At 35.8% G+C, this 25,166-nt stretch overlaps 1 pseudogene; it reads right to left on the bottom strand.

The window, feature by feature from the left end:
* Positions 1–12,051: 12,051 nt before the first annotated feature.
* On the bottom strand, positions 12,052–15,640 carry LOC120186213 (annotated as a pseudogene).
* Between the last annotated feature and the right edge of the window lie 9,526 nt (positions 15,641–25,166).

Genomic DNA, 25,166 nt, shown 5'->3' on the forward strand with positions numbered 1-25,166 from the left:
ATCTAACACCGGTCAGATTATATTTCTTGATCTAACACCTGTAGCAGTAAAACGCGCCCCTTGAGCCACGTTATATGCTGATTCACGTGGGGTATAGCACGCCCCCTGCACCGCGCTATACCTATTTATCTGACACGTGGGTATAGCGCGGTGCAGGGGCGCGCTATAGCTTTAATTACCCGGCCGTTCACACCCCACCATTCCCTATAAATACCTCATCCTCAATCACTTTCATCACACCAAATTCTCTCAAATTCTCTCTCGTTTAGGTATATTTTATAATATTTTAATATATATATTAATTATTTAAGTATTTTACTTTATTTAATATTTTACTAATATAATTTTTTGCAGATATATATGGAAGGCGGTGTACTTCGCTTAGATGAAACATATATCTCGACACTTTGCTGATACGGGTAACATTTTAACGTTTTAATTTAATTTAAATATTAGTAATAATTTGTTGATTATTTAATGCATGATTATTAATAAGAATTAATTTTTGTAATTATTTTTAGGAATTTTACTAATATAATTTTTTGCAGATAATGGAAGGCGGTGTACTTCGCTTAGATGAAAATATATCGACACTTTGCTGATACGGTAACATTTTAACGTTTTAATTTAATTAAATTATTAGTAATAATTTGTTGATTTATTTAATGCATATTAAATAAGAATTAATTTTTAAATTATTTTTAGGAGAGAATGTGATTAGATCCTTTCTTAGGAATCTTAAGTTAGTGATACTAGCCGTGTCTTGCCGTATTAGTAGAGGCTGGATTTTGGTTACATAGGTAGATATCAGGGTCACTGTAAGATAGAACCGACCTATTTCTGCCTTAGTATAGCAATGGAGGCTAGAGACCCACACTTCCATCTTCATTGCGAGAGTGCACGATCACGCTTGAGGATGTTTCTATGCACCTGGGGCTTCTGGTGGATGGAGATGTGATATCAGGGATAGCTTCCGGTTCTTGGACTACTTTGTGCCGGGAAAATCTAGGACGTGTCCTGGAAAGTTTTATCGGATGTAGGATCCATTAAATGGTTAGATACCAATTTTCGGGAGAGTGAGCAGACGCCTCTGAGAATGAGGTTAAGATGTATGCACGGGCATGCATATTGCAGTTGATAGGAGGGTTGCTGATGTCGGACAAATCGCGCAACCTAGTTCACTGCATGTGGTTACGACATCTTAGCGACTTTCGTCTCGCCGGATCATTTAGTTGGGGCCTGGCAGTTTGGCTTTGCTGTACAGGGAGATGTGGAGCCATGACTATAGGCGTAATGCTATCGGCGGATGTCTCCTACTGCTGCGGTCTTGGGCATGATACGATTGCTCTTTTATGTCCCGTTGTGAAGAACTCATTCGTATTTCCACTACTTATGAGGTAATTATAAACTGATTTTGTATATTAATATTTTATACAACGTATAATAAATATTTTCCTTGAATAGGTGGTATACTGATAGGAAAATCATCAGGAGCTACCTGATGATTTAGAAACAAATTAGGGCGCTAATCGATCAGAAGCTGGCACAGATATGAATTTTAATGTTTAAAAATCGATTTTAGATTATAGTTTATACTTAGATTATATTTTGTTTGAATGGGTGACATATTCTACTGATGATGTGAGGGCGGTGATCCCACCTGATTTGAGGGGTCCATCAGATGTTTGGATGGCGATGGTCCCTCTGATCTGTTATGCGACCGTCGAGTGGTACTCCACTGATCGCGTGCTCGGCAGTTTGGTTGTTTTCAACCAATTCCGGATGCAACCGCAATATGGACGAGTTGCATAGCTAGATAGACGCGACAAGACATACAGATTGGCTGGTGAGGCATCATGAGTGGGTCGTGTTGTGGGAGGATCGACATCGTCGCCTTCCCCGTAGAGAGCCCATTTTACTTGACCTCTTGAATGTTGTTGAAGGTTATTATGAGTGGTTCAACAGTAACGGGAAACTGTTTCTGCTTTCCGAGGATACACGAGGGTAGACCTTTTCGCGACGTCGACAGAGACGTGATCCGACACAGCACTATCGTCTCCCGACTCGTGGACGGAGAGCATGTGCTTTCGATTCATCCTCATCTGCATCAGCAGGACCTTCACAGCAGCCACCACAACTATATATGATGTCGTCATCGCCTTTACATTATCAGATGCTGCCGCCACCTTCACTTGGTTTTATGACTCCGCAGCCGCCACCGTCACAGATGACCCCTCCTGGAGGCTATTATGGGTCTATGTTTGTAGATTCGACTTGGGGTCATATGCTAGATATTTGGCGGGTTCAGCCATCACCCAGGCCGTAGCACAGACACCTCCTATACAGTTTTCACACTCAGCGATGTCTGGGTTTTATGAGTTTTCCCAATTTCGCAGGCCGGTGGGATAGTCAGTCATACACCTCCAGGGTCCTTATTCTATGGACGTGTTTCATCGTCATCAGCTCCTTATCAACCTAATGTACCTGCTCAGGATGACGACGACGATGATGGTGATGATGATGACAGCGAGGAGTCAGAACAGGATACGAATCAGGATGACGACGATGATGGTGATGATGACAGCGAGGAGTCAGAACCAGTGATACGAAGAAATCCTCCTCGAGACCGACAGCCACCTCCTTGCGGAACACATTTGCGTCGTAGGCATCAATAGATTTTGTTTTTTATTATATTTGTATTTACTTTATTTTGTTAAATTGTAATTTTTTATTATTTCTCATTTAATACTAACTTTATTTTGTTAAATTTGTTGGACTTTTTTTTAATGTATTTCAGTTCATTTTGTTTATTACATTTTAATATCAGTTATTGTAATTTGATTATCATTTACCATTTAATACTTATTGTAAGTTTGTTGTATTTAAAATTATATTCAAATACCAAATTGTTATTAGTTTAATAAAATTTAATGATTGTGTTCGTTTTTTAATCTTCATCATCGATTATCGAATGATATTAAATTGAAGTAAATTCAAATTAAAGTACAAGAATTATTATTTGATAAACAAATACATCATTTCCTCATCAATTGTTACTTGATGACAACAGAGGACATGTTTTTCTAGTGTCCTGAGTTTCTACAATGCCCACATCTTCTGTCTTGTCTAGATCTTTCTTGAATATCCACATCGCAATGAATTCGATTGGATTTTGGACGACCACACTCCCTTATTAAACTCAGATTTGGTACAATCGGAAGCCAATCTTGAACCTCATCAGGGTCTTTGTCATTACCTATGGGGGAAACTCAAATTCGTATACCTTAAAAACTTCAGATAGTAGGTATACGGGATCCACAAAATGGTTATAGTCTTGACGTGTATGCGAGCAAGTTGCTATCACATGAGAGCATGGATACTTCAGAGCTTGAAAAAACCCGCAGTCGCACGTTCTGTCCCTTAGATTTACTCTTAACGACACAACTTCAATCCCTTGAAGAGGTCGCGGTAACTCTGTGACACGAAACATTTCATGCCTTCTAGAGAAGCTTGTTACAGACATTCCATTTGATGCAACAATTTTTTTATGTAGATCTGCAACTAATCTAGGGTGATAGACATAATCGCCTTGTATCCAGGTTTGAGCTTGTCCCCCGAGCTTCGCAAAAAGTGCCCCCAAACGAAAATATATTTTTACCAAAGCCGCTACAGGTAAGTGATGTGTACCCTTTAAGGTTGAATTAATTGCCTCAGCCAAGTTGGTCGTCATGTGTCCATATCGATATCCACCATCATATGTTCGTCCACATTTATTTATCGATGAGGCTAATATAATCGTATCATTCCTCATTCTTCGCCCGCAAATCTTGAAGCATTGATTCAAACGTTCAAGGAAGAAGTTCGTAACCTGATAAAAAATGTATAACTTACTAACCTGATCAAAAGGATCGAAAGAAAACAAACTACATCAGTTTCACTTACCCATGCGCACAAGTAATTGACGCTCATTATTCTTCTTGTATCTTTCATGGTAGTTCGCAGCAATGTGTCGGAGATAATACCTATGTTGGACAAAGGGTGGTTGCCACATTGGACCCAAAGACTCCATTGCTGCTTTGATCCCAGCTCCGCGATCATAAATGACACATATTTTTTCCATCGTGATAACATGTACACGTAAATTTCGGAGGAAAACCCAAGAATCTGTATCTTCTCCTATGACAAGAGCAAAAGCAACTGGAAACGTTGCGATTTCCATCTTGGACAACTGCCAATAATAAACTTGCTTGTATTTTCCATACAAGAAAGTCTCATCAATCTGGACCACAGGCTTACAGTATTTGACAGCATTAACATACTGTGGGTAAGTCCAAAAAACCTGATAGAATTGGCATCGATCGCGGAGAACTCGATCATTATGGTATACATAAGAGGTTTTGAAGTCCATAATTGTCACAGGATTCAACCTCCGCACCAGCCTAAACCAGCCGAAAAGTTCGTTGTAAGATGCATCCCATTCGCCATGAAGTTTTACAATGGCATTTTGTTTTGCCAACCAAGCTTTTTTATAGGAGACAGTGTACCCATACTGCGATTGTATAGCTGAAATCAACACTGCAACAGCTATATGAGAGCTTGCCTTTACCATGGGCATGATGGCTTGGCATATCACTTCAGAGTCCAAGTTGGGATGATCTTGGTTGACCCCTCCAGCACAACATGTGTGAGGACCGTTGTATACTGTTAGTTTCCATATGTTGTTTTTCCTCTTCATTTTCGAAACGAACCATCCATTTGCATCCGTTTTCGCGTCGGCACATAGCATACATATTTTTGGTCGTTGATCGGTTTACTCTGGACTGAACAGAATTACGGATATTGTACTTTTTATAGCCATCACCGCTTCTTCTTTGCTTGAAAACCCATGCCTAAAGATAACTCACCATTATTATTAATGAGTAATATCCATAGTCACCGAGATGAGGCATATCCACAAATTCTGGCCCGTACATTGCACCATAATCACTTCATACATGTGTGCAGGAGGGTTAGTTTGTGCCACATTTCCTGGAACTTCATCATCATCGGAGTTGAATTACGGTGATTCTGGGTGAATGAATAGTCCAGTCTCTCAGCCATCTGCACCAGGCTCACGAAGCGATTCTTCTGGTGGAGAAGATGGTTCCTCTATGCTCTCCACATTTAGGTCGAAGAACATACTACTTGCATGCCTTCCCCTTAAACTGGAAGGCATATCACCATTGAGATCGAAAAAGCTCGCAGTCAAATGCCTCCCCCTGGAGCTTGAAGCCATCGTGTCAAATGGAAACTGCACAGATAGTTGCGTCGATGGCATCTCCATATGGTCAAAGAAATTTGCAGATGAATGCCTTCCCCTTGAACTGGACACAGTGTTGCCATACGGATTGTTCGTAGACCCACCTCAGTACATATCGTAAGGAGTTGCGGATGAAGGTCTCCCCATTATGGCATTAAAATCATTACACATTACTGTAGTCGGGCTGTCAACTTGATCAACTTGTTCAGCCAGCCTATAGTGGGAGCTTAATGATTGCCCAACAGCACGAACTTGAACAAATGTGCATACATCTCAATAGCGGCGTCTGAATAATTATTTGAGCTTCAACCATCATTTCACAACATCATCATTGTTCGAAAGTTCGAACGTTGTATAAGTTAATGGCAACAATGATGTTGGAAATTTGTACTGCACGACGACATTCTTCTACTACTTCTAACATGAATCTTCATCGAAATATTCGTTATCAGCTCCTCAAGATTATGTTTCTCTGAATGATATTTTAACACGCTCATTTGATACGAAAACAACGCCGGTTTCATCTTCTCGAATTTCACCATCATAATAAACAATAGCTGAAAGTCACGTCATTCTTTGAGTTTAAAAGTGCGTAATATTATATCTGCAAAAAAAAATAACTGAAACAAACCTAATTAAATAAATTATATATGAACGAAAATATACACAATAATTTTTACACATCACGTAAATATTTAATAATATAATTGAAAATAATTAGTATAATATTTTTTCAAATGACACAGATTAATAATAAGTATAAAAAAATGTATAACAAAATTACTTTATACGAAAATCGCACGAACTTCTAAACTAAATATGAGAAGATTGTTAAAATTATTGATTCGTTGACTGAATTATTGTATTAATTTATAAGTTGGGAAGAGATGAGGAACATAACCGGGGGAGAAGGGTATATATAGCCATATAAGGTACGGTACCCGCACCGCGGTATATAATAATGGTATATACGGATCAGGGTCTGCGCTAAATATAATTTTCTAGATATATAGATATATCGCGGTTTTAGGGGGCGCGCTATACCCTACGTGTAACCCAGTTAGCAAATAGCGCGTGCAGAGGGCACACTATACTCACGTGACGCCAAATCACGTATAACTTGGTCAGAGATGCACTTTACTGCTACGGATATAATCAAAAAATATAACTGACTGATATTAAATCGATAAATATACTAATCACCGGTATATTTCGAAAAAACGTTCTTTTATGATTTACAACAAAACTTGCACACACATATCACTGTCGACAATCAACGTCATGCTCGTGCTTATTCAAATATGGTTCTTTGACACGACTACACACGTACTTTTGGATGATTTTTTTATATAAATATTTGTTTCAACATTTTTTTTTTCTTTATTAATTTTAGCTCAATCTTAAAGATTTTTACTCGACTTCCTATCACAAAACAAAAACTTCATGTCAAAGTATATTTTGAATTTGTTATGACACGTTTTTATTTAAAATTATCAATCTAAAAATTAATTTGTAATGAGTGTTATTTAAAAAGTAAATTTTAATGATATTTTAGTTTAAAAAAAAGCACGAAAGATATAGTACAAAGATATAGTACACAAAAGGTCGTAGCCTAAAGAAAATCAGATGATTTTAGAGGAAAAACATAAATTTAATATATTTAATATAATAATAATAAATTGGATAAATTAAATATTAGTATTCAAATTATCATTTTTATTTTTTTTGGTCACTCAATTATTATTTTTAATATACCTAACGATTACTTTTGATTTTATTTTGATAACCCACCCTTAAACAATTAATTGAGCCGGCGTGTAACTAAAGTACTAAAAGACTAAAATAGAACAAAAAAAATAATTGAAGTATTAAACTTGTAATTTACTCTAATAAATTTTAATTTTAATGTTTATGAAAAATATTTTTTACTTTTTGAACTCTAAGAAAGTTTGGAACAACACCTCTAGGAAGAGATGAGTTTAACAAAGTTTAAATCCCGATGCTTGGGGGTTAACGTAATCGAAAAATGCACCTTACTGTATTAAAAAAGGTGTGGAAATAAAGGTTAGTTTTTTTTTTCTCTCTTTTTCCCTTCATCATAAATGTTTGAAGACAGTTTTACAGTAATGTTTATTGGTGTGACCACCGACGCCAAATAAATACTTAAGCGTGTGCTTGTCATGTGAAGTAGCAGTGATTTTCATATTCAACAAGTGTTAGTGTTTGAGATTAATATTACAGTTCCAGATACGTATTTACAACTTGAACGTGAAATTGTAAACCTTATATATACGCAACTGAGAATCCGGTTTCAGCAGGAACCAGCCATGTGAAACTTTTCAGAGTCCACTCACTTTGGTTGGGTTTTTTCTTTAAAAAAAAAAAAATCCTTTTTAACTTCACAGAAAATATCGATTCAAGTCCCTTGGATTAGACGGAGTTGTGGTCCCCAAACACCACATGTCGGGATTTTTCAACGTCTCCTTTGCATCTTGAAATTCTGAATTTGCAGAGAGGGCGGATTTGTTAAGAAGAACTCCTGTTAGCATGGATGAAGATGTTGTGCCAAGAATCCTGAAAATATATAATTTCGATCTCCTGGAAAAAGAATGAGCTTTTAGTGTAGAGCTGAAGTGAGTTTTCAAGGCATCAGAATCGAATTATGTACAAAATGACATAAATGTTGGTGCACCAAAGACTGTCCAAAACTCATTTTCTACTTCCACCACACACTTAATCATGCGTTTCAGTTCGTTTTGTCTTTTTTTTAATTGATCAGTCGTGATTGTTATATTAATTGATTAATTTATATTGAATTTTATCAAAAGATATATTATAGAAAATATTTTGAATTCAATTTGCTATAATCACGAATATCAATTTTAAATCTCTACATTGTTTAAAAAATAAAATATTCATATCACTAAACAAAATTCTGGTGAGTTGTTTTGATATTTTTTAGTATATAATATTTAGATTTCACTAGTATGATGGAGTTAAAAGATGACACGTATGTTTTTTTAAGGTATGATAGAAAAATAAAAAATTCAAGTACCAAAAAAAGTAAACACATGTGATAATTTTTTAAATTTATGCGTGAAGTTAAAATATTTAATTAATAGTGGAATTTATTTTGGATTTCAATAATAAAAGAAAATATATTTTTTAAAGATTTAAGTACGAAGTGCGAACAATATCAATAGATTAAGAAAATATTTAAATAAGATATTAAATATAATTACAAATGCTATTAAACAAATTATAATCTAAAGGTAAATATATTTTGGCATATAAATTTAGTTTGATATTTAAAATTTGAATATTTTTTTTAATTTTAAAATTCAATTAAATATTTAAATATTTTAATGTAATTGAATATTTAAATTCGATTTAAATTAATACATGAATTCAATTTTTTATTCAAATAAAATTTTTGATAAAAATATTTTAATTGATTCAAATTAAAAAATAAATTCAAATACCAATTTAAATGAAAAATAAATTTTAAAATAAAATTAGAATCAAACTCAATAAATATGAAACTCAGTTGTATATTGCCCTAACCCAAACTGTAATTCATTGGCCTCATTTTAAACCCCCATTTAAAGCTAATAAACTAAACCCACCCTCTCAACTACCTCCCCCAATAGACCAACCGCTCACCCAGAGCACGAGCCAAACCTAGAAACACTGATTACAAAACAGAAATCTGCACTTCCTCTTTCAATCATTGCCCTTCTTCCCAAACCCCAAAGCAATCAGCAGGAAAAAAAAACTCTACTTTCTTTGCTTCATGGTATTTTCAATTTCTACCGAGTCTTGTTAAGGTGAAAAAAATTGAACTTTATTTCATTCGCTAACAAATGTGGCGGCCGTGGAGAAACGAAAAACCACCGGTACGGATTCATAACACGACGGCTCCTTTCTCCTGCTCTTCTTTCAAAGATATCCAACACCTTTGCGCGGAGGATTCTTCTCCTTCTGCTCTCTCATCAGCCAAAAGAACCGCCCGTGGTTTTCCACCGTGTCCGAATCGTCAACTCTCTCCTCCGCTCCTGGTCCCCCGCCCGACCCGAGCCCAATTTCGGTCGACGATTTTCGAGGACTTGACAAGACCGTCCGGTCGATCGATCCTCCGAGATTTTTTCGAGTTTCGATCGACGAGAGAGATTTGTCGATGGATTCCCGTTTCCTAACGAGTTGAAAGGGATCCTTGGTAAAAGCCAATTGACCTTGCCCCGGTTTCATCGGAGGGAGATACTTGGGAGGGGCTGAGGAGATCAAACAGCTACACGAGACGGGCGAGCTTAAGAAGTTAATGGAAGGACTGTTGGCGGCCTCATCCGGCACCTGCAGCGTTTGCGGCGGTTACAGATTCGTATTGTGCGACGAATGTAAAGGTAGCCGTAAACTGTACACTGAAAAATCTGGGTTCAGGACTTGTACGGTCTGTAACGAAAATGGCCTTATCCGGTGCCTTTCTTGCTCTTATGCACCATTCTAAAAATAACACTGTTCTTTTTTCCCCCACTATAAACTAATTGTAGTTTTTGGTTTTTGATCCTTTTTTGGGGAGAGTGGGTCTCAAACGAAAGTGAAGGACCAAGCTATGGTTCTCAAACGAAAGTGAAGGACCGAACTATGGGTCTGTTGCTTTAACATTGCATAAGAAGCTAAGAAGTCAGAGCTAACCCTTTTCTTCTTCTTTTTCTCATTTTTCTTTACTTCTTTTCCCCTATTTTGTAGCCTGAAGAACTAGTGAACTTTGAAGAAAGGAGAACAGTAGGATTTAGCTGGCTTACGTTTGTGTAAACTGTAATTGCTTTTACTATTAATGGTAGAAAATTTTATCTTTTACGAACTCGTACTTTGTTATATCATAATTGCTAAGTATGAAGGAGATGGTTTTGTTTACTAAATGTGTAAATTCATCAGCTTTAGTATTCTTTACCACTGATTTCGACTTGGAATGTTGGCTGTTAAATTCTTGTTATTACATTCTTTGTGACGTTGGAGAATAAAATATCTTGCGATTTATCCGGAAAACAGGAAGTCTTAAATTCAACATTCCAGCCAAAAAAATATGGGTTCCTGCATGTTACTCAGATTCTTTCCATGATTAGTAGGCTTCACAATGAAGAGAAGAAAGCTGGTGCGGACAGTTTTCCACCTTGGTTTGTCTTTGCTTTGAGGTTTATCTTGTTTAAACTTGTCCATTGAACGTTTGATGATTACTTTTTGATCGGATCAATCTTGGTCGGGTTAGTTTTTGGCTTGAATCAGTCTTTTAGACTCATTTTGATTTTGGGTTTTCCGGTTATATGTGAGCCGTTGATCCTCAGGCAAACAAATATGCATTAAACGAAGATTGAAGAACAAAATCAAAGCTAGAGTTCCATTACATATCCTCCAAGACTATAACTAAATTCTCCAGTCTGAGAATAAAATATAATGACCAGTTCAAGTTTGGATTAGTTTCTAAGTTGCCTGAAGTTAGGTCTGAAATGAACAAGAATCAAAGCACGGTTTTGTCGATAGTTACGATAGTTTGGTGTTTCGTGCTGCATTTATCTTGGCACATCTCATGATCAGGAAAGTCAACACTTTCATGTAGTTAGATCCTTTTGCAATAGTATGTCTATGCATTCAGAATTGTTCTCGGAGTAATATATCAGATTGGTTCTCTCAACCTCCACGCTTACATTAATATTGCGTCTAGGTTCGAATAGAGGGGGAGATTATTGATAGTTACTAGTTTTATTTGAAAGATGAAACATGTATTTAAGGGATTATTTTTATATTTTTCACGTCTTCTAAGGTTTCATGTTGATTTCCATATTGAGATTATGTTGTCTTCGTTGTAACTTGTCTTTTTATTTGATGAAAATATATTTTTTTGTTAAAAAAAGTCTGGCAAAATCAACTGTATTGCTCCATATGGAAATTTCTAACTTAAGTTGGCCTTTTATCTTGGAATCTTGTTTGTGACAGGACTTTCATTTTACTACTTACATGGTTGTTCCTGACTGCAACTTGAATTCCAAGACAACTATTTCCAGCAATGGCAGTAACACTGCCTTTTCTCCCTGATAACTTCAAATATCAGTAACCCTATGCCTGTAAAGATGATACTTTGAATTTACACCAGGTTCAACCACTGAGATGGTTGTGATTTTAACATCTTGGTGGAGGTAGTTTAGACCAAACTCAATACTCAACATCTAGGAGACATGGAGAAAACCTTGAGAGAGACTTCAAATGTTATATGATCAGCCTTCAAAAACTGCATAAGAGTAAGGTCTCGAACATTGCATTTGCGAATGGAGTAAATTGGGTTAGAAACGTCTTTATAATGAGTCTCTGCAAAATCTGATCTGAAGAGCAACACTTCTAAAAACCCTTCATAATTTGAAACATAATAAACGAGGAGCTTCCATTAGGACATATCCTTTGAAGAGTGGAGCTGAATTCCATTATTGGTTATTTCGAATCAATCTTGGAATGCCCATTTAAGGCCTGCAAGGTTACCACAGATTTTCTGCATTAGTTAGGGTCATGGCTTCGGTCAAAGTTAAGAAATCAGAGCAGTATGCTTACCAATAATGGAAATCTCGAAATTTTTATATAAACTCCAAACCAATTTGATGAATCCGAATTCAATAAAATTTGAGTTATAAAAATTAACAATCTAGACTTCAATCAAGAGATGACAAGTTCTTCTTGAATGATATATATATATATATATATATATATATATGAACTCCATAGCATCTCTTTTTGCAGGCAATGAATAAAATCACAATAGCGTGAGCCTTTTTAACCTAAATGGCTAAATCGTTTATTGTGTGGCAAGGTAAACCTGATTCTGTAAGGCTGCTCATACTTCTAAGCATCTCGCTTGGGTCTTTTTCTTTACATGATGAGGTCATTAAGCAGCTACGTGTGAAAGACTCCATGATTCTTTTCCTTGTAACCGACGGCCAAATCAATTAGTTCATCATAAATGTAACAACAATAATGCCTCTTACATTTCCTGTGGATTGATGGCTCGGTCTCGCGCTCTATTATACAGATCAAGCGTGTCTGTATGGTATGGTTCCAAGCAGAGTGCTGCTTCACAATCACAGAGAGCTGAATTCATATCACCCATTGACTCGTAAAACGCAGCACGAAGATGAAGTATTTGCAGGTCAGGCTTGAAAGCTATGGTTTTTGTAAGCTCCTCAAGTGCTTCAGTTTCTCTTGGTCATCCATTAACACTAATAATCATATATTGCAGCATGTCAGTACTTTAAAATTTATCATTTATATATATATATATTGAAGCAACTAAAAGAATTAGATGAGTTTTATGCCCTTTGTTTATAATGTTTGGTTACAGACACCTAATTAATCTAAAGAGTGCAAGCAATTTATTTCTCAGATTCTTAACTAGTTTTGTTTGTATGCAAGGAGTTGTGTGGCTGAAGAACCATAAGGAAAAATCTGGGTCTGAAACCTGAATCAAGTTTAAAAACTGATGAAAAAGAAATTGAAAATTACCAGCTGCCCTGTATCTGATGGATAAGTCTTAGTGGATCCAATTTCGTGGCCATGTTGAGATCTTTTTTTGCCATCTCACGATCAGAATATTCAGATCGTTTTCATATGCCGAGGCATTATTGTGTGCCTTCTCTATTAGTTTGGACATCTCGTCGTATGCAGCTTTCCGCTGATTTCTTAAAAAATATATGCGTGCTAAGCCTTGATGAGCTCTTGTGTGCTTGATTTCAAGGGCATTCATATAGCAGGTTGCAGGTTGCAGCTTGAGCTAGTTTACCACACAATCCACAAGTATTGTGCCTAAATTATTGAGTGCCTGAAAAATATCACCAAATACAATCAAATAGTATGAAGATGATTGCCAGATGACTGAGTCCAAGCAAAGATTTACTCACTTGTCCTTTCCGAAGACCGTCTGAAGGGCACCGAAGGGCCTCATCCAGAAGCTGAATGACATAAGAAGAAGACTTGGGATCCAAGATGGAGTCTGCTAATGTGAATGCTTTCAGGAAAAAGGCTTCAAATGACCTCTGAATCAAAATGGACTTCTCGGCTCTTGCAAGAGCTTCTTCACGAAGGCCAATGTCGTATAGAATCCATCCTTCATAAACTAATTTTTCATGCTCAGAACTAGAAAGATTACGAGCCAATCGCAAACATCACATAGCAGCCTTCTGACAATTTAGCCTGCAATCATATATCTGTTCTCTTAGCTTAAAGAGGCACATTCCCATTATAAGACAGCACTGGCGTACAATGGATTTCAGAAAACACACAATTGACATTCTAAAGACAGAATGATTCTAGAAATGCAAAAACCTTAGTGAAAATCCACAGAGAGAAAGTATTGCACTTCAATAATAATTTCACTAAACAAAAACTTGATAACAAAAAACTTACCTCAAAGTAGAAGATATTGCCGAAATCGAAGGAGGCTTTTTCCGGGATCATTAACCAGCATCTGGTGAATGACTGCTAGAGAGCCAATGTCATCTACAGAAGACCATCGATCATAGAGGTGCATCCAGCAGTCAACCTGACTTCCTTGCTGGACCTTATGGTTCAGGAGCTCAATCAACATATCCCCTCTTACTTGCTCATGGAACATTTTGTAATTTGGCTCCAAAGTTAACAGTGCTCTGATATCTCTCAATGCACTTCCATAATCCTCAATTGCTATGAAGAACCAAGCTCGCAATTCTAGGCAATCTGGCAAGCTTGGGAATGGCAGGTGGGATCCAATTCAGTTGCGGTGTCCAAATCTGCAATCTTTTCCTTCCCAACATTGTATAAAGACCGTTCTTGATACATCCACCCAACAGCTTTATACGCCGAGATAAGTGAGTTCATCAACCGATACGCTGAATATTGTTGCCCCTGCTTGTACCTGCATCTTGCCATACCGGCCAATGAATAAACATGACCAGACTCACTAGATGCTTCAAAACAACATTGAGCAGTTCCGTATTCCTTCCTCTCAAGCAACAGACAACCCAGTTGATGCAAAGCTAGAGCCTGCTGCCACTTTTCCACGGCACATTCTCTCAACCTTTCTAACAGCATCAATGTTGCATTCGACACCATATTCTCTTCCATAGCCACCTGGCTTAGGAAATAATACAAGAGGAAAGAAGCATGCCCTGCTGAGGCCAATCTCTCCCTAGCCTCAAAGCTACAAATATTTTCATCACTTTGGGGTTGTAAAGAGAACTTGGGAGCTTTCTTAGCAACACTTGCAAACATGAAGCTATTAGAACATTTGCCCTTTCCTCTAACCCGAAATCGATAAGATCCAAAGCATCCTCCATGGAACTGACAAAAGAAGCCAAATGATATCGCAAGCGGACTTCATTTCCTCACAGCAAAACCTATTTGCAAAGATAAGAGCTCCAGAACAATCTCAGGAGAAAACGAGTCCACCCTCCTAGTCCTACTGTACAAATCCACAGCTCTCATTCCCTCTACAGAGATATCATTTTGTGAAAAATCAATTTTATAACTTCTCGACTCCATGAAACTCCCGTATAGCATTGCCTTAAATGGGCTTGAAAGTGCAGCAATTTTAAATCGAACACAATTAATTTCCTCATTGTCAACACAAAAACAGATATCATCATCTTCTTTCAACGTCAAAAGCTCGTTCCTCTTATAGATTTGTGCATCTGTGGACTTGGTACACCCTTGATAACAATTGCAATGGTCATATATTGAATTTGGATCGTATCCGGATACCAGGGCAGCCTTAGGACATTCAAGAATGAACCTACTACAATCCATTGGTGATACACGTCAAGATCATCTTCTCTTCTCTCATACCTTAACCAAGCTGATAAAACTAACTTCGAGTGCACATCAAAGGCATGTTGCCTCGCACCGCGGAGGCACCTTCTCAGTAACTTAGGATCACCAAGGCTACTCAAAACGGAGTACTGCTCAATGCAAATCAACAACTTCCCGGATTCCGAACAAGCTTTGAACCGGCGGTAAAGATCGGCTAAGGTTTCTACCAACTGAATGGATTTCAAGTGAGGTTCTATAGGTGGTTGGAGTCCAAAAGAAAGCGGTGTTTTAGCTCTTCGGACAGAGCAGGCCTTAATGGATTTGAGTTTTGACCCTATAAATTTGACTCTATGATTACTTGGATTGCTGGATGTAGAAGAAGAGGCAGTAGTGTTAACAACAGTGGTATCCGGTGGATTCAAGGCATGAACTTGAGTGCTTTTGAACCTTTCTATTAGCTTAAGACCACGCATGTTTCTATTCACTATTATACCATATGGTAGTTTTCCTTCACTCGCTATCTTCTATTCAAATACCTATTCTAACTCAAGAATCAACAAACAAAAATGAAAGGAAAAAAGCTTTAAATCGTTTACCTCCTTTCTTTCATTCTTCAAGCACTAGAGGGAAGGAAGAGAGGGAAATTGATGCAGTGCATAAAGCAGAGAACTTTGCAACAAATTTTAATATCTGAGTTTCATTCAGATTCTTCACAGCTTTTTCCTTCTTTCTCTCTCTCTCTTCCTGATGGAAAACGATTTGTGTTTTTTCACAGCGAAGTCTTATTGTTGTTATTATTATATTAAACTTGGCAGTTTTGGTGTTGGGGTTACCAGAAAGAAAGGTTGTTGATTTGGTGGGCTAACTCCAATGCCAAAAAAAGACCAGTGTGCTGTGTGGAGCCGGTAGCCACTGGATTAATTTGGATATACTAATGATGTTATTAATTTGGATATACTGATAATATAATAAAAGTGGATGGACTAAAATTATATTAAATTAAAATGGAGGGATTAATTCCTTAAATTTTAGCATAGAAGAGGGAGTAAATCATAATTAGATCAAGCAAATTATTAACCTATTAAATCTTATATATAAATAATGTTTTAAATATGAATATACATTAAAAAGAATATGAATAACATGACAGATCCAGACATTGAGTAGTAATTGGATCATGTAATATAGAATAAAGTGATGTGTCTCATCAAATACCAAACAGATCCTACAACTGATGGTTGCTGTTTCCAAATTTCTATTTCAAAATTTATGATGTTTGGTTGCCATAAGCAATAGATTAATAATTCATGATGTCAAGAATACCATGCAATGACTTGGTGTGGTTTACTGTCTAAATCATGGATGGTCCTGCATATTTAACCTAATAAGATAAAATAACTTATTATTAGCATAAAAAATGCAAAAATTCATTAGTTTAATCACCCAAAACTATGAGGGTTTACCTGCAATACATATACCAAGACACAATGAAAAGGATTCTCTGATTGAAACTAATAATGAAAGGTTAGGTAGCCAATAGATCTATCTAAGTACATCAATTTTCTCATAATTTAATTTACCCCTCTCTTTCATCCATGATGAGTTTTTTCAGGTCAAATTATGATTTTACTCCTACAATGTTGAAATTCGGAAAATTTTCTCTATTTCAATTTGATATAATTTGATAATCTATTTTGTAATGTTATTAACATGACCAGCTTAATAACACCATTAGTTGTTAAAGTAATAATGTGGAAATAAAATTTAATAAAACATATTTAATCAATAATAGTTTTGCATATCAAGGCAATATTTGAGATAATTTAAAACAAAAATCGCATTGTCACTTTAATTGCAACAACTGACGGTCTCATCAATTAGGATGAGCTAAAAATTAACGTTATGTAAAAATGAAGCAGATGGACTAATCTAAAATTTAAGCATAGTAGAGAGACTAAAATTAGAATTAAACAGTTTCTTATATTGATTTGGTGAATGATCAAAGGATCAGTCGAACATGTCGGGTATGTTTATAATTTAAAGTCATAATTACAAGTTGGGATCTATTATTATACAATAAAAGGGGGGGGGGGTCCAAACAGAACATATCCTTGGTAGGGAAGGAGCCAAGAAAGTGCTCGAACGTGGTGCTAGCCCCCCATGTGACGACTCTGCATCGCTCTGTTTTCTTTGAATGAGAAAGAGATGGATAGTGGTGCAGACCAATTTGCATCCATATTCAACTCATGCCTCTGAATTGTTAAATCAAGGATTTTGTGGGGTTTGCATCATTTTTTTTTCCATTTAATAGTATAAGATGATTATAAAATAATATCTGTTCAAAATCTTTTTTAATAATTTAAAGCGCGAACCCAAGACTTTAGAAAAAATAACACTTCATTCAATTATTGAGACCATTTTATAAGTTATTAGCCGAGTTTTCTAAATACAGTCATCAGTGATTTCTATGATTGTCTCATGCAATACATGGTAACTAAAGATTATAAAACATAAGAATGGCCCAACACTAGGGCGTCCACATTTTATTTTCATCATCGGTGCCATCAACCTAGTCCAATCGGTTTGGTCATCGGGCAAGCCGCAAGTGGTGCTGCAGTGAAGCCGAAAGCAAGCCCATTTTTGTTCCATAGCCTAAAATAATGGTGATGACATCCTCCAGCCTTTCCGATTTCCTTTCATGGACCAACTTGTTGCACGAGTTCCATAAGGCCCACATGATTAAGGCAACCTGTTCTCGTTTATTATTATTATTATTATTATTATTATTATTATTATTATTAGGGTACACTACTCAAATAATTACTTAATTATGAAATTGTTGTCGATATGATAATCATACTTTTAATTTTGATAATGTGATCATATAATTATCTAAGTGGTGATGTTACAAAACAAACAACGTAATTGATGTGGACCTCTGACTCTTTGTTAGTCAATAACAATCACATTACATATGTCGTTTGTTTTGTAACAACATGTGACTATATTAAAATCACTTAAATAGTTATACAATCATATTGTAAAAATTAAAAGTATGGTGGTCATATTGACAACAACCTTACAATTAAGTGGTGATCATTTGAGTAGTTTACCTTTATTACTTAGGGTAAACTAATATTTGAGTCACACAATTAACACTTTGATTCCATTTTGATCATTTAACTATTTTTCATGCATGAACTAAGTTACCTCAGTTCTTAAAGAAATGATTGTTATCTCTAGAGGTCTCAAGTTCGAGCACCATAAGTTATAGGGTATTTGAGCATTCATTGTTAAATGGTTCAGAGTCTTTATAACATATACTATCATTTGTAAGCACCATAGATTAATAAAAAAAACTATTTTTTCAAAATTATCAATAATGTTATGTTTTAGTTTTATTTTCGACACCCATCGTCAAAAATTAATAGAATCGTTGATGTGATATATTTTTTTTTTTAATTTTTCAATGATGATGTGATATTATCTTATAATACCATGTCAGCATCACCGTTAAAATTTTAATGATTGAGTTAAACTAAAACATAGTTTGACTGATTAATTATATAGTTTACTCTTTATGTACTATCAAACAAAACCAATCGGGCAATGTGCTTGGGTCAATGAAAGCCCAAACCACTCTAAACACAACACACAAATGCATAATCATGACCGACATGATAGTTTCTACCTTTACCGAGCATCACATGCATAGAGGAGAGACAAGATTATTTTGATGGATAGGTTATGGAACGCAGGAACAAAGTTGGTAAGAAATTTCCATACCACAATTTTAACTTTGCTCGACAAGATGGAGTGACGGATCTATAAATTAAAAAATGGAGTTCAAATTTTAATATTCTATTTTCTAAAAAGATGGGTATGCAAATTTCATTATTATTTTTTATTCTCCTTAATATATTAACTAGATTTAGTTGTATTTTTTAAAATAATGGATATGCAATTGAATCCCGTAAAGACTGCATACATCCGCCCCTGACAAACTGTCGAAAATAATTTATTAAATTTTAATGTGTTAACGTGTAAGCATGTAATTGCCCACCACATTAGCAAAATGAAACTCTGTTCTTTTTCAATTTCCTCTTGATAAAGAGGATCGGGTGAGATTCTCTTGCTAAAAATTACGATGAAGAGAAGCATCACCAACGATCTCCACAACTACAGGTTCCATCCTTGAAAAGATGAAAACGATTGGCATCTGATCAAACAATGTCAAACACATAACAATATTCAGGGATGTACCCACTACAGCAAAATTGGCTTGTTGCGGCGTTTTTTTTACCTATAGCGGCATTTTTACGCGTTGCTAAAAACAAATGCGGCGTTTTTACAAACGCCGCTAAAAGCACCGCTAAAAATAGCGTCGCTAAAGTTTGCGGCGTTTTTCAAGAAAAAACGCCGCAATAGGTGTTGATATTTAGCGGCGTTTGATAGACAAATGCCACAATAGATGTTGATATTTAGCGGCGTTTGGAAGACAAACGCCGCAATAGATGTTGATATTTAGCGGCATTTGGAAGACAAACGCCACAGTAGGTTTCGATTTATAGCAGCGTTTTTCTCAGAAACGCCGCAGTAGGTGTTGATTTTTAGTGGCGTTTTTATCACAAACGCCGCAATAAGTGTTAAGGTTTAGCGGCGTTTTTAGCTTAAACGCCGCAATATGTGTTTGATTTGGCGGCGTCTTTAATACAAACGCCGCTAAAGAGAGATATATAGCGGCGTTTTAGAATACAAACGCCGCTAAATTACACATAATTTAACAGTTCTAAAAATTATGCTGAATGCCCCAAATCTGTTTTTTCAACCTGTTCCATTATCCAACAAACAAAACAACAATAACATCAAATCTATATCCATACAAGCAACATCAAATCCAATATAATAAATAAAAGTTTTCATTAACATAATATAAGTTCAGTGAACACGGTCCAGTAACATTAACATAATGCTCATAACATAAATGAGTCTACGATAGTGGATTCTGAGGTTGCGTTTTCTGTATCATCAGCATCATATCATTGAGTCGTTTTTCAAATTCTTCACATCTCTGCTGATATGTTGCTTCTCTTTGTGCTGTCGCTGCCTCTCTTTGTGCTGCCGCTGCCTCTCTTTGTGCTGCCACTGTTTCTCTCTCTGCTTCCGCTGCTGCTCTGGCTGCTTCCGCTGCTGCTCTCTCTGCTTCCCTTGCTTCATTTTCCGCTTTCAAGTTAGCCATTTGTTGATCCATCTCAGCCAACTTTTCTTTTAAACGACCAACTTCTAATTGGGAAGATCGAGACTGTGATGACATGTACTGTGATGAACTAGATCCAAATATTTAGTGGGAGTAACAAATGATCCTTGACAGCGCACCCGACCATATCTTTCAGGACCCAAAACGTCATTAATAGCTTGGTTTTCAATGTAATCATCATTAGCAATACCTTGACTCGAAGTAGTAATATGATACTCCACCCTTTTCTCCCTCAATTTTTCCTAATAATAAGTGAATAATTAATTAAAATAAAAATGTCATGGTACAAATATAAATAAAGTAAGGTAATTTAAAACATCTACCCAATAAACGTACCATAATTTCTGCAGCGTCAGCAGTCATAGGAGTGCCATCATTCTTCGTATGTGTCATGTCGAAGAGTTGGATTCGACCAACTTTAGAACCGGATGTATTTTCCTACAATGTATCATAATGTAATTACTATGAGGTAGTATGTACATGGAATAAATAAAATAATTTCAATAATCTATAATACCTCCTCATGAGCTATACAAGCAAAGCTCTTCGATCCAGCCGTGTACGTAAACTTTTGTTATTGCCTGCTAGCAACACCAACATGCTCTCGGTCCTACAATGTCAAACAACCACTTTTAATGATGATTTAAATTTCGTGACAACTATTTACGAAAAAATACACCATACCTGTCCTTTTTGGGAACTCCAAAATCTGACTGCATCTTCCCATTGGTACCTGAGCATTCCTGGTGGGACTGTTTGCAACTTCTCTTCAAGGCTGAGATCATTCTTGAAGTATTTCTTCTTTAAGGAGCTCTTGTGGTCCCTCTATCTCTTCCCTAACGCTTGCTTCACATAATCGTCAGAGACCTCTAAAAAAAATTTCTCCTATACATAAAATAAGTTTGCACCGTAAGTATAAATGTTATCGACTCCATTTCGATATTCGGCGCTCACCCTTGCGAAATCCATCCAAGTTTTCGACTCCATTTCGTCTTTCTGGAGTTTCAATTACAAATGTTATGCTAATATTATACAGAACAAATGGAACCTAAACATAAGCTTTGAACTTCCTATTTAGTGCATAATAATATTAAGATGAATATAGAAATAATCACTCCTACATTATGAAATTTTAAATTACTAAAATTGTATGGGAGCAAGTGTATCTATGTTATTTTATAAAAAATATAAGGGTGAATATATAAAACTGCATAGTATAGAACTAATCATTTTCACAGATGTTTCATCGAAATCAAGCATTTATATCTAAACAAACTCATGTTTCAATGGTCAAGATAGAGGCATGAAGAACTTACAACGGAGTTCATTACCTTTGTTCCATGTCAGACAGGTTCAAGAAAAATAGATATGTAGATAAACGTGTTCAAGCAGACATGGAGGTCTTAGAGAAGCACAACCGGCAGAATCTATAAACGTTCTAACATTGTTTATAGTGTCATCTGTTTGATCAAGCGAAAATACATCTCAAAACTCCTCAAACTAACCATGTAGACATTAACAAGGAACTTGGAAGTTGCTAATAAAGGATAAAGAAGACCATCAGTTTCCTTTTCCCCCCAAGTGTTAACTTGATTTAAGGACCTTAGCTTACTAGTTTAAGGACTTGGTAAAACAAGTATGATACAAACTTTCTTGTTATGAAACTTAAGAGGGTCTTAGTGAATGCTTACTAGTTTGACCATTTTACTAATTCTTATATGGAATTCAAAGCTCCTTGGGATTCTAATAATTGTTTGGTTGCTATGTGTTATGATTAGGAGAGTTTGACTTCTAGGGTAAAACCCTTTAAGTTTTTTAATATTTAGACCTTACATCCTAAATTTAGGAGTATTGTTAGTAGTTCTTGGTGTGAGGATGCTAGGGGGATCCTATGCAAGTTCTGTTCTACAAGCTGAAAAGGCTTAAGCTTAGATTGAGGGAGCTGAATAAGATTCACTTTTGTTAAAATATCTAAGAGTGTTGCTTGTAACACCCTCAACTCGATCTAGAAGAAAATCAAATTAAGGATGTTAACAAAACTCAAACCAAAGTCCTAAATACAAATCGGCGAGCTATCAAACTTATTTTCTGAAATGGTGAAACACAAAGAATGCAAGCTTATATAGCTTAGTGAGGTAGTTAACATAATATAAATAAAATGAACAAAACATATTAGGTTGTTATTAATATGCTTGAATGACAATTGACACAATGAACTTATCATAACAAGTAAATTTCAAAGCAACTACAAATAGCATAATTCATCATGCATGACTTCCATGTAAATAACATGTATCATAGCATGAACTTCCATGACATGGACTTATATAATATGCCTAGTGATAGCTTAAGTTATGGAAAATCATAATCAAATCATAGTTTAATTTTCTTTTCATGGTATAATAATTGTATTAATTCATTAACTTAACCGATTGGATTTCATAGTAAGATTTATATCATTTAGAGTCATTATTTAGCCTATTGGATTATAAGTAACTATGGACACACGAATCCCCACCCAAACTGTCACTAAATAACATAGAATTATTTATCCCTTTAAATTATTGCCAATGACTAACAACATATCCCTCTTATTGTCGCCAAGTAAGGATCATAATCCATGAATCGTAATCCAACCCTATCATAAGCTCAAATGGACTCTATGTCATGCCAATTTATCCAAACTAACTTAACATCCAAGGACATATTCTTTTTAAACTTGTCACATACGATTTTATCTTGGCGTACCAAGTAACATAGTTGAGCCTTAGCTCTTTATCATTCACATGGTTTCTTATCTTGGCTTACCTAGTAACATAGTTGAGCATTAACTCCTTATCATTCACATAGTTTTTATTCATGGATTTTCAGCACAATTACCTTATTTTCAAAGAACATGTCATAAAATGTATTTTCACCACTGAAATTAACACATATTATGTTATTTCATTCTTACGACTAACATAACATTAAAGCTTCACATAATGCATGCTTGCGTAGTACACATTATGAACACATAGAATTTATTATAACATATTTTATTTCATACTACATACGAAATTTATTTATTTCAAGATTTCATATCACACACATCATAGTCACATACTCATGAAACATAATATAATGTTCTATGGCGATAAAGAAGACCATCAGTTTCCTTTTCCCCCCAGTGTTCACTTGATTTAAAGGATAAAGAGGAACGAAGGCAAGTAAGTACCTTAGCTGCTCTTCCAAGGTTTAAGGACTCCAACAACTATAACAGCAACTATGATTAGGAGAATCAAAATGGCGATGCACATCCTCTTTCGTGTACTCTTCTGTCGATTCTTTGCTTTTTGAAGGACAACCGTCCCTGACTGGACATTACTGACTGTAGTTGAAACCTGAACAAGATTTCATTAACGCACAATGCCAAGCAAAAACACACCACTCGACCTAATATGCATACTAATAAATACTTGGTAAACCACCCATTCTAAGAGATTTGAGAATATGAACAAACCTGACTATCGATGTTGTCTAAAATTTCTCCTTCTGCTTCAACAAGAACTGCAAAATCAAGGTAAATCTGACAATAGCAACCCCATTAGAAAAGTTAACTCGGTTTAGTCCATAATACATGCTAATGCGCATCTCACGTTGAATCAACTACTAAGAGAAAGAAAGCCTAACCTGGGTATCGCGAAAAGCTTCTCATTTTCGTCGCGTAATTTTTGTTCCGAGTCTGAAATCAGAGAGAAATCGAAGGGAAACAAGGGAAGAAGGGTTAAGAAATGCTGGGTTGGATTTGGGATTTTACTTATCGACCGAAGAATGGTGTACTACTTGCGACGACGTTGGAGGCGAAGGAAGCTGGGCGCAGTGAAGGAGATGGCTTCTGTAATTGGCGTGAGGGAACGGATAATAGTGATGGAAAAGAGGGCTAGAGGAGAATTAAAACGGACTTTGCGGCGTTTAAATATACAAACGCCACTGAAGGGTAACCAATTGCGGCGTTTTTAATTAAAAACGCAACTAAAGTACGCATCATTTGCGGCGTTTGTTAGAAAAATGCTGCTAAATTACTAATACTTTGCGGCGTTTCTACGAAAACGCCACTAAAGTACGAGGCTATAGCGGCGTTTTCATACGAACGCCACTAAAGTAGGAAAGGACGTAGCGGCGTTTTCATACAAACGCCACTAAAATATAAATATTTTGCGGCGTTTTTTTTATAAAAACGCCACTATATAATACACCTATTGCAGCGTTTGTAAAAAGCCGCCGCTATTGTAATACTCATTAGCGGCGTTTATATCTAAAAACGCCGCAAAATGTTTAATATATAGCGGCGGTTTTGGATACAAACGCCGCTAAATACCTTTATTTATATTAGATTAACATATTTTAAATATTTCATTTCTTCTATACATAACCTAAAGTTACAACCATACATTTTAATTAAAACAGAAGTACTTATGCATAAAACTACTTAACAACAAAATACATTATAATTTAGAAACATTAAAGTACTTATGCATAAAACTACTTAACAACAAAATACATTATAATTTAGAAACATTAAAGTACTTATGCATAAAACTACTTAAAAACAAAATACATTATAATTTAGAAACATTAAAGTACTTATGCATAAACAGTCTTCACCATATTGTTCAGTACAATTTAGTCTTCATTGCTCTTTCGTGGGAAAAGGACGTAGGAAAGCTGTTTTCCTTGTTTGACGACGCATCGTTAAGTTTTTCCTCCGTGTAAATTCTATATGGAGAAACTCTTCATCCATTTCAC

The sequence above is a fragment of the Hibiscus syriacus genome, unplaced genomic scaffold (assembly GCF_006381635.1).
Source record: "Hibiscus syriacus cultivar Baekdansim isolate YM2019G1 unplaced genomic scaffold, ASM638163v2 tig00004004_pilon, whole genome shotgun sequence".
Taxonomy (NCBI): domain Eukaryota; kingdom Viridiplantae; phylum Streptophyta; class Magnoliopsida; order Malvales; family Malvaceae; genus Hibiscus; species Hibiscus syriacus.